The sequence below is a fragment of the Sceloporus undulatus genome, chromosome 1, assembly GCF_019175285.1.
Source record: "Sceloporus undulatus isolate JIND9_A2432 ecotype Alabama chromosome 1, SceUnd_v1.1, whole genome shotgun sequence".
Taxonomy (NCBI): Eukaryota; Metazoa; Chordata; class Lepidosauria; order Squamata; family Phrynosomatidae; genus Sceloporus; species Sceloporus undulatus.
The window spans coordinates 5885099-5896994 of NC_056522.1; the positions used below are offsets into that span (position 1 = coordinate 5885099).

Consider the following 11896-nt stretch of genomic DNA (forward strand, 5'->3'; position numbering starts at 1 on the left):
GGGGCCTGATCAGAGCAGAATACAGTGGCACTATTACAGGATGTCCGTGTTGCCCTGTTTTTAGGAGGAACCTGCCTTGTACTGATTCAGATTATAGCTCAATATCTGGTAGAAGCACTAATTCAGTGTTATCTATCCCCTCTTTCTTCAGTTTGATGCCTTCCAAGTGTTTTGGTCTTTTAATGCTCATCAGATCCAGCTAGCATGCAAGTTATAATCTCAAACACCTGGAGGCCACCAAGCTGGAGAAGGCTTTTTTATAGTTAATGAAAATCACCCTCCAGAAAGGAATCTTTTCCAGTCTTATCTGGAGATGTCGGATATTGAACCTGGGATCTTTTGTATATAAAGCCTGTGTTCCAACATTGAACCATGGCCCTAGAGCTTTATTCAAGTTCCATTTCACACTTTCTATTGCTTTCCAGTGCTGTCTCCTTGAGGCTCTTGATATGTGCAGTAGGGACATCATCAGAAGAAGCACAGCAGTATTTCTGTTTGCTTTGCTCATTTTTCTGGAGTGATGCGCTCTCTGCTCACTGGCCACACTATTAGGGGTTAATTTTTAATGGGTTTTTCGGGCTATGTGGCCATGTTCTAGAAGAGTTGATTCCTGATTATTTTGCCAGCATCTGTAGCTGGCATCTTTTCTGAAAAGCTGGCATCTTCTCACAAAAAACTATGGATGCCAGCCATGAAAGCCTTTAACTTCATATTTGGGGTTACATTATGTCAACAAGGAAATACCATAACTCCTGTCTTTTTATTAGCAGCATTTTGTTAGATTTAGATCAAGTAACATGCATTTAGAGTAAGCAAATGCAGTGTCATGGTTCTTGAAAAAAAGGTGCTTCAGATCCTCTCAATGGGATCTAAAATGATTGGACAATTTTACATTTATTTGGTTTAGCACTGCCAGTTTTCTGATTGCTAATTTGGCAAAGACACAGAGGTCATAAATACATATAATTTTCTACAAGGTTTGATCAAATGTGTTAATAGGAGCAGAAACATTAATAGGCTGCATTCATAAAGACTCTTCAGAAAAGATCATCAAGTTTCAAGGACTTTTTTCCCCCATTGGGTGAACAATACACAAGTTTTTAAAGGGGAAAATTAGCTTCCTTCATAGAAAATAATGTTAATGTTTGGGTTAAACCATTGTGTTAATTATCTGGAGGTAATTTGGAGAAAATTGCTACCAAACATGTTGAAAAGATTTTATATTCTCACAGAAGTGATGATCTTCTGTTACTATTATGGAAATGAGATAAAAGCCTTTTAATGGAGGTTTAGAAAAGCTTAACACTGAGAAATTTAGCAACATCCCTTTAAAAAGCAAAACAAAACAACCTGCTATGCAGGACCAGCTTCCCCTCTGTACTTAGTTTAGTTTAGTAAAATTTAGCTCATTGTGGCTAGCATTACTGTAACTAACAGTTGTTATTTCACAATATTTAATTCTAGTTTCAAAAATGTTGCATGCTGTTGGGCATAGGAGTTTGTTGTCTTCTGATTATCCTGCAGGAATTTGCACTTCTATGGCATTCTAAGTGGGACATGGAACTGTGCTCTTCATCTGCTGTTCTTACATAAAAAGAGCCTGCATAAATAAAATATTATTTATTTTAAGTACTTTTATCCCATTTTCCAGCCTCAAAAGCTACAAGTCTGGTTTATAAAAATCAGATCGTGGTAGTCCCTGCCTGCAGGCTTGCTTCTAAAAGACACAACCCAAAAGGTATTGGGTGGGAGGCATTAAAAAGGAACCTTGGGCATCATAGTGCAGTCCTCACTTGAAGATGGTCTGGCTGTAAGTGGTTAGGATTGACTTTCTGCCAACTGATTCTCAGGTACCTGCTAATACAGCCAGCTGCCTCAGATCTGTTCTGTGGACTTAAGATCTTGTGGCAGATGTTTCCCAGGAGGGATGGGGCAAAGGGAGAGCTGAATTCTGCCAGATCTGAATCTCTTCCAGCCGAAAGACACAACCGCAGTGCTGGGACAAGCTTGAGCCAGAGTGAGTGTAATTCTCAGTGCTCTCCTTCAACCCTAGGATGCAAGGGATCTAGGTTCAGCATAACTTCAGCTGGCCTAGTGTCTACTGACTTGTGGCTATCTTGGCCAATTAGGATTGCATTCCATTATATAATTCAGTAGACTGTGCAGCTGATCTAAGAAAGCGTAAGAGGACCTGCCCTTCTGATGGGCCCACAAGTGACAATTGATAGCCAAATTTAGCATCTGCAAAATTTAGCTGGACTCCCAAATCCAAGTACAGTTGGCCCTCCGCATTTGCAGGTTTGACTTTTGCGGATTGGATTATTTGCGGTTTTGATTAATATGTTCTCTTTAGGAATCTCTAGATCCTCCAGTGCAACACTGCCATATGTTGACCATAGAGTTGTGCTGAGGTACCTAGAAGTTACTAGAGAAAGCACTTCTCTAGGCATTTTTAGGTCCTCCAGCATGATTCTATGATCAACCTCTGGCAGATGTTGATCATAGACTTGCACTGGAGGACCTGGAGATTCCTAGAGAGGTCTTCTCTTAGGTAAAAAGAATAGAGTTTTTTATTTGCAGTTTTTCCATGTTCATGGGGGTCCTTCACCCCTAACCCCAGTGAATGTGGAGGGACAACTGTAATCCTAAATTGTCCCGATTTATTGCAGATTCACATAAGCACCCATTTGCAGCCTTTGTGGGTCAGGATGATGCTTTGGAGAACTCATAGAATCATAGAGTTGGAAGAGACCGCAAGGGCCATCCAGTCCAACCTCCTGCCATGCAGGAAATCCAGATCAAAGCATCGCCGACAGATGGCCATCCAGCCTCTGTTTGAAGACCTCCAAGGAGGGAGACTCCACTACACTCCGAGGAAGTGTGTTCCACTGTGGAACAGCCCTTACTGTCAGGAAATTCCTCCTAATGTTGAGGTGGAATCTCTTTTCCTGCAGCTTGCATCCATTGCTCCGGGTCCTAGTCTGTGGAGCAGCAGAAAACAAGCTTGCTCCCTTCTCAATATGACATCCCTTCAAGTATTTAAATAGGGCTATCATATCACCTCTTAACCTTCTCTTCTCCAGGCTAAACATCCCCAGCTCCCTGAGTCGTTCCTCATAGGGCAAGGTTTCCAGACCTTTCACCATTTTAGTTGCCCTCCTTTGGACACGCTCCAGTTTCTCAATGTCCTTTTTGAATTGTGGCGCCCAGAACTGGACACAATATTCCAGGTGGGGCCTGACCAGAGCAGAATATAGTGGCACTATTACTTCGCTGGATCTAGATACGATACTTCTATTGATGCAGCCTAAAATCGCATTGGCCTTGTTAGCTGCCGCATCGCACTGTTGACTCATGTTCAGCTTGTGGTCTACTTGGACTCCTAGATCCCTTTCACATGTTGTCTCCTTAAGCCAGGTGTCTCCCATCCTATATCTGTGCATTTCATTTTTTCGCCCTAAGTGCAGTACCTTACATTTCTCCCTGTTGAAGTTCATTCTGTTAGCTCTGGCCCAGCTTTCTAGTCTATTCAGGTCATTTTGAATTTTGATCCTGTCCTCTGGAGTATTAGCTATTCCTCCTAATTTAGTGTCATCTGCAAATTTGATAAGTATTCCCCCAATTTTTTCCTCCAAGTCATTGATAAAGATGTTGAATAGCACAGAGCCCTGTGGGACCCCACTGGTTACTTCTCTCCAGGATGAAAAGGTGCCATTGCTGAGCACCCTTTGGGTTTGGCCGGTCAACCAATTACAAATCCACTTAACAGTTGCCTTGTCCAGCCCACATTTTACAAGCTTGTTTGCAAGAATGTCATGGGGAACTTTGTCAAAGGCCTTACTGAAATCAAGATATACTATATCCACAGCATTCCCTTCATCTACCAAGCTGGTAATTTTATCAAAGAAAGAGATTAGATTTGTCTGGCATGACTTGTTTCTCTGAAACCCATGTTGACGTTTTGTGATTATGGCATTGCCTTCTAGATGTTCACAGACTCTCTGTTTAATGATCTGCTCCAGGATCTTTCCTGGGATTGATGTCAGACTAACTGGACGATAATTGTTGGGATCCTCTTTTTTCCCCTTTTTGAAGATGGGGACAACGTTTGCCCTCCGCCAGTCTGCTGGGATCTCTCCTGTTCTCCAGGAGTTTTCAAAGATTATTGCCAATGGCTCCGATATTACATTGGCCAGTTCTTTTAATACTCTTGGATGTAGCTCATCTGGTCCTGGAGACTTAAATTCATTTAGGTTAAACAGGTATTCCTGTGCTATCTCTTTACTTATTTTGTGCTGAATTTCCCCTATTCTGTCCTCTGCTCCATTATCCTCAGGTTGAGCACCCTTTGCCTTTTCTGAGAAGACTGAGGCAAAGAAAGTGTTGAGTAATTCTGCCTTTTCTCTTTCTTCTGTTAGCATTTTGCCATCTTCTCCACGCAGTGGCCCTACCATTTCCTTCTTCTTCCTTTTGCTGCGGACATATCCAAAAAAGCCCTTTTTGATGTTCTTAACCTCTCTAGCAAGCCTGAGTTCATTCTGTGCTTTGGCGTTTCTGACCATATCTCTACACTTGCTAGCTATTTGTTTGAATTCCGCTTTGGTAATTTCCCCATTTTTCCATTTCTTATACATGTTCCGTTTAAAATTTAGCTGAGCTGAAAGTTCCTTTGTCATCCATCCTGGGTTCTTGCGACACCTCCCATTTTTCTTTCTCACTGGAACTGTTTTAATTTGTGCCTTCAGTATCTCCTTTTTTAGAAACTCCCATCCATCTTGAACTCCCTTCTCTTTTAGTATTCCTGACCATGGGATCGCCCCCAGTATTTCTCTAAGTTTACTGAAATCTGCTCTCCTAAAGTCTAGGATGCGTGTCTGACTCTGCCTGGCTTCTCCTTTCCATTGTATAACAAACTCCAGGAGAACATGGTCACTTCCACCTAAGGATCCCACCACTTGCACTTCATTAACCAAGTCATCCTTGTTGGTTAGAATCAGATCTAAAATAGCTGATCCCCTTGTTGCCTCTTCCACTTTTTGGACCATGAAATTGTCTCCAAGGCAAGTGAGGAATTTACTAGACCTTGAGGATCTGGCTGAGTTTGACTTCCAACAAATATCAGGGTAGTTGAAGTCACCCATCACTACTACATCTCTCCTTTCTGAGTGTGTGGTCATCTGTTCTAGAAAGGCATCATCCAATTCCTCCGTCTGACTTGGGGGTCTGTAGTAGGCTCCCACAATAACATCATTGTTGTTTCCCTGGCCTTTAATTTTTATCCAGATGCTCTCCACCTGGCTTCCAGGATCGATGTCCTGGATCTCTTCACTGGTGTAAATGTCCCTGAAGTATAAGGCTATTCCTCTTCCTTTCCTGTTTGGTCTATTTCTCTTAAAAAGGTTATACCCCTCTATTTCCACATTCCAATCATGAGACTCATCCCACCAGGTTTCAGTGATGCCTATTATATCATATTTGCTTTGTTGTACTAGGAGTTGAAGTTCATCGTGCTTATTTCCCATGCTCTGTGCATTAGTGTAGAGGCATCTAAGACCATGTGTTCCCTTTACTTGCTGCTTGTGCAAGTTCTTTTGCCTCCCACTGTTGGGTTCTTGCACTGTTTGTCTTGTTCCCTCTCTGTCAGTTTGACTATCTTCTCCAGCCTTTTGGCCTTCCAGAATACTGTCTCCCTCCCCCACATAACTCAGTTTAAAGCCCTCCTGATCAAATTCTTGAGGCTATTGGCAAAAATGTTTTTGCCAACTGGCGTGAGATGCAACCCATCCCTTGCCAGAAGTCCCTCCTCATGGAACCGCAACCCATGGTCCAAGAATCCAAATCGTTCTTGGCGGCACCATCTACGGAGCCAGTTATTTGCATCCGCTATTTTCTTCTCCCTTCCTGGACCATGCCCTTCGACTGGGAGAAGAGAGGAGATGACAACCTGTGCATCTACCTCTTTCAACTTCCTACCCAAAGCCTCATAATCCCTTATGATATTCTGAAGGCTATGCCTTGCAGTATCATTGGTTCCCACATGAACCAAAAGAAAGGGGTAATGGTCAGTAGGCTTGACCAGTCTTGTCAGCCTCTCTGTCACATCACGGATCTTTGCCCCAGGGAGACAGCACACCTCCCGAGACATCTTGTCAGGCCCACAAACCACTGGTTCAGTGCCTCTCAGCAAAGAGTCCCCGATGACCACTACACGCCTCCTCCGAGGCTTAGCAGCGGCCGTTCCCTTTGGTGGAGCTCTCTGGGTCCCCTGCTCTGTCCCTGAGGTCTGTCCCTGCTGTTGTTCCTCATCATCCTTGATAGTAGAGAGAGATTGAAATCGATTCTGTAGCTGTAAGCTTACAGAATGTTCCCTGGTTTCCCTACTTCTGTGTGTGACCTTCTTCCAACGAGCTACTTCTGTTGTGTGTGAAGTGACCTCCTCTTCCCCAGCAACTTCCTTTGTGTGTTTCCATTCTGGTCAGGACAACCTCTTCCTCCCTATGATGCTGAAGTGTAGCTACCTGGGCCTCCAGTTGCTGTACTTTCTCTTCTAAGAGGGCTACCAACTTGCACTTGGGGCAGGTAAAGTTCCCCATATCCCTAGGCAAGAAGACAAACATCCCACAGGTGGTGCAGGTGACTGCAGCAGGGCCTTCAGTGTCCATATTGAGAAGTCTTAAGGAAACTCTGAGCAAAACTGTGGGTTTCCTCTGCTAAACACAAGTGTAAAGACCCCCTGATGGCTTGGCCTTTGTCCCCAAACTCTGTCCTTGAGTTCAGTTCACTGGCCTTATAGTTATGTAGACTAGCTCCTTTCAGAGCAAGTCTCTGACTCACTTCCTCTGAGCAGAAGTACCCACAAACCCCTTAAGGAAAAGGGAAAAGAAAATGTGGAAAATTAAAGGGCCCCCTCTAACAATGTTCCCAGGCCAGCTTCTCCAAATCGTCCTTGACTATATAACAATTTGCTTCTGTCCACTCCCCCCCAAGAGCCACAACAATATCCCAAGTTTAAAAGGTCAGATCTCACCAAAGCACATGGAGAGAGAAAACCAGCTTTCCTCTTGGAAAAGGTGAGCTAGAACTGCCATCTTCATTCTGGCATTTTGTGGGTTTATGGGAACACTGGCAAATTGGAGGTTGGCCTCAGTCTGAGGAGTGGTGGGACCTTCTGGAGCAAATGTGGAAATAGAATTCTTCATTCAGGTTTACTTGGAAGGATATGAGTTTTCCTCCTCAGTACTCCTTTGGCATTTGGGTGTTATTTGCCTTCCTCCATAATGCATAATCTTGTTATTCCATGTTTTACAAGGCTGTTTGTTACTCTTTCTTCTCCCCTGTCATAATTATAGTGGTGGATCTTGTTGGGAGAAGGGACCCAGGACTTGCTTGTCCATTTCTCCCCCTTTAAAGGACCTTGTGGTACAGGTTGCCAGTGTCAGGATCAGCTTAGGAGCTGCTGGATCTGCCTCATTCCCAGATGGCGGGAAAACCACACCACATAAAATATCCTCTTGCTCATGTGGGGCTCCATGGATGCCACTTCTAGTGTGTCCCTGAGTAGGAGGGCCTGAGGCCCATTTGTTAACAGGTTGTTGAATGCCTGGATCCACAGCCTCATGCCATGTCATGCCTGTTGTAGCTATAATCAATAAAGTTGTTGCATTTTGATCTCCTCCCAGGTTTATGTCTGTACACTTAATCTCCCCTATTCCTGCATTTGCCATTCATTGTTGGGACAGCAGTAAGCTCCCAACAGTAAATATGTTTTAAGAGTAGATATGTTTAAGATTATGATTTTAGATGCACAACTATGCATATATTGTGTGTCGGGAAGAAAGCAAAATTAAAATTGTGTTCCATGCATCCAAATCACATGCAAAGAAAAACACAACTTGGTTACTTGTTTAAATTATAGTTTCTTAAGATTTGCATTGTTTGCTATACTGAATTATATTTAATAAGTCTGCTTATGAATGGCTACAATGCTGCATAGGGCATTAAAATGTTCCAGTTACTGAAAATCCTATTTACATGCACCCTTGGTTTCTGAGCCCTCAAGAATCATAGGACCGTATCACATGTGGTAAATCGGGGGGAAATCGGGAGTTTAAACAGTGATTATCCCGTGCAAAACATGATATTACAATTAAGATTTTCACACACATCGATATTAAACAGGTAATAAACAGCAACAAATCATTTTTGGGATTTCCCTGTGAATGATTTGTTTCTGTTTATTGCCTTTTTATTGCCTGTTTAATAGTGACATCGTGTGAAAATCGTAATTGCGATATCACATTTTGCATGGGATAATCGCTGTTTAAACCCCTAATTTTGCCTGATTTCTCCCTTGTGATAAGATCCTAAGGCAAATAGGCTGAAAACCTTATAGGGAAAGAAGTCAACCTTGCTTTCTAAATAAGCTGAATTCTCCTTTTGTAATTCAGAAACAGTTCTCAGCATATCTTTGTTTGCTATAGAATTCAGTTAATCTGGAAGCAATGTTCAGTCAACTTCCGTTTGTGAGCCAAAGTTTTTGGTTAAATTTACCACTTCTCAAAAATATTTAGATGCTGTTTTCAGTGGCACCAGTTAGAGCTAAATTACTACACCAATAGTTAACGTGGCTAATTCTTTTGATGTACCTACTGCAAACAATAACTAATCATAGCTGTTGTGTGTGTTGTTTACCTGCAAGTTGTTTCTGATTTAGGATGATTCTAAGGTGATGTTATCACAAGGTTTTCTTAGCAAGTTTCTTCAGAGGGGATTTACCACAGTCATTCTCTAAGGCTGAGAGTGTGTGACTTGCCCAAGGTCATGGCCAAGCGGGGGATTCGAACTCTGGCCTCAAGAGTCATAGTCCACCATTGAAACCACTACGCCACATTGGCTCATACTGAAATAATAAAAACTAGTGCAGACCTTAGCTTAAAACATGCAAAACTGCCCTGCTTCCACTCAGTTTCTAATTACTGCTTACACACATATGCACTAATCTTAGTAGTAATTAGTTGTAATAATAGTAGTGATAACAGCAACAATTATAACAATAACAATGATGATGAAGCAATCTAATGTGAAGTTTCCTCAGCAATGAAGTTCCATGTGTGGCTATCCAACATACAAAATGGTTTATTTCCAGAGAATGCCGTTGAGGATATTGATTCAATTAAATATCTCCATTAATTCCTAGTTCTCCTCTGACCAGTTTCGCCTTTTCTTCCTGCTGGAATTGTCCAATAAATGTTTCTGAGACTTGATCTATTTCCTTAATTAGATGATTGTGATAATTAAGTCCCCATGCTGGTCTTAATTTGATGTACAAGATATAAAGTGTTTAAATGTTTACCCAAAAAGCGAAAAAGAAACAAGCATATTAGACTAGGCTTTATGAAAGCTTAGGAGATCTGCTTATATTGCTGTTCTGGATAAACTGGATAGTACAATTAGAAAGGAACAAAACATGAATGGAATACACTCACCTTTACTGCTGGACTGAAACCTTTTATAAAATTGCACCTTTTTTGAGTGAAATATCCATCAGTGTTTGCAAACAATAAGCTTAATTGTAAAAATAAATCTCAGGATTGTATTAATAGCTGAACATGTATAACTCAGATATTGGTATTCTGAAATGCCCCATATTAAGTCACCCCACCCAATCTGAGAATGGTTGCACCTTGTACCACAGTGACTATGATGGCAACAGCAGTTTCAGGGACCTCCACTCTCCATCCCAGGAATTAGAGCCATGAATAATTTTGGGGAGTACTACTTTTGTAACATACTTGCCAACTTTGCCTGTTCACAGTTTCCTCTTCAAATCACTTTTACAGATTGACCTAGGCAAAGAGATAGGCACTGTTGAAGTAAATGCACATCATGTGTTGATTGTGCATAGATTTCTAGTTCCATAAGCACCTGGTAAGACCAGGCTGAATTTATATGATCAAACAATTGCACAGGTCCCATGGCCTTTTCATGGTGGCAAAGATTTCATGTGAGCAGTTACCTAGAAGGCCCTTGCCTTATGGGGATGGAAAAGTGGTCTCCAATGGTCTCCAACTTTTTTTAGTAGCCCTCAACCATTCAGGGCTCCCCAGGGAACCCGAAAAGGATGAATTGCTTCCATGGAAAGCCTCTATGAGCCTCTTTAAAAAACGTTGCAGAATCCCATACTGTGTCCATTTCTGGGCACCAAATTTTGAAAAGGATGTTGACAAGCTGGAGCGAGTCCAGAGGAGGGTGACCAAAATGGTGAAAAGTCTTGAAACCACCAAGCCCTATGAGAAGCAGCTTAGGGAGTTGGGCATGTTTATCTTGGGAAAGGAAGATTAAGGGATGTTATGATGGTTATGTTTAAATATTTGAAGGGATGTCATATTGAGGATGGAGCAAGTTTGTTTTCTGCAGCTCCAGAGACTAGGAGCCAGAGCGATGGATTCAAACTACAGGAAAAGAGATTCCACCTAAACATTAGGAAGAACTTACTGGTGGTAAAAGCTGTTTGACAGTGGAACACCTTATTTTTTTGTTGTTGGTTTTTCAGGTTATGTGGCCATTTTCTAGAAGAGTTTATTCCTGACGTTTTGCCAGCATCTGTGGTTGGCATCAAAGATGCCAGCCACAAATGTTGACAAAACGTCAGGAATAAATTCTTCTAGAACATAGCCACATAGCCTGAAAAACCCACAAAAAACTATGGATGCTGCGCATGAAAGCTTTCGACTTCACAAGGGAAAACCTTGCCTTGGAGTGTGATGGAGTCTCCTTTTTTGGAGGTTTTTAAAGCTAGATGGCCATCTGTCAGAGGTGCTTTGATTGTGTATTCCTGCATGGCAAGGGGTTGGACTGGGTGGCCCTTGGGGGCCTCATATAACTATGACTCTATGAAATATGGAGCCAGTGTTGTGTAGCAGTTTGAGTGTTGGACTAAGGCTATTGGACACCCGAGTTTGAATCCTTGCTCAACCATTGAAACCCACTGGGAGACCTTGGGCAAGTCAGGCTCTCTCAACCTTAGAGGAAAGCAATAGTAAAGCCCCGCTGAACAAATCTGGCCAAGAATTCCCTGTGATAAGTTCTTATAATTGCTGTAAGTTGGGAATGACTCAAAAGCACAAAACAACAACCTCTCACATTGTGTATCATAATTAAAAAAACAACACTGAAATCAACTCCCAGCTAGTTTTGTTTCTTATTCTCTCTTTTATTCCCCCCCCATCAATCTTGGCACTCCATGCACACCCCCACCTCCGAACCTGGTGCAGTTGCCCATCTTGTGGAATTCATTAACTTTGATTGGTCCAATACTGACCAAGAGTTGTGCTGGGAAATATTAAATTTCACAGCTTAACTTTATATCTTTGTGATGCTGAAGGGAGAACCCTTGTAGACTCATCCTCATGGTGGTACTGTATTACAAATGAGAATCTAGAATGCATGAATTGGGCTCAATTTTAAATAATCAACAAAGTCTTATTCAGGTCAGAAGCCCTTCAAGTTAAATTAATGCATTCCTTTCCCACAATATTCTAAAATGACTGTTGTTGCATTCCCCTTTGGTTTTAGCCTATTCTATATTTTTACTATGTTATACTACAGATTGTGTCTCCCTTACCCAAAATACTTGGGAGCAGAAGTGCTTTGGATTTCTCTTTCTTTCTTTCTTTCTTTCTTTCTTTCTTTTTGAGTTTTAGAATATTTGCATATACAGTCCTCCCTTCGTTCTTGCAGTCTTCAGACCTGCGTTGCTTGCTTTTGCATGAGGGATGGACAGAGGGGGAATCAACGGTGCCTATATTTAAGGCAGTGGGGCTTGACTATAAACGAAACTCTGTTTTTGCTAGGGGTTTCAGAACAGATCCTCCCGAAAAAGGAGGGGCGACTGTCT

At 42.0% G+C, this 11896-nt stretch overlaps 1 protein-coding gene across 3 annotated transcripts in view; it reads left to right on the forward strand.

Annotated features, from left to right (window-relative positions):
- The window catches only part of MSRA (methionine sulfoxide reductase A), a 328226-nt gene that overhangs the window by 71960 nt on the left and 244370 nt on the right, over positions 1-11896 (forward strand). The window lies entirely within an intron of this gene.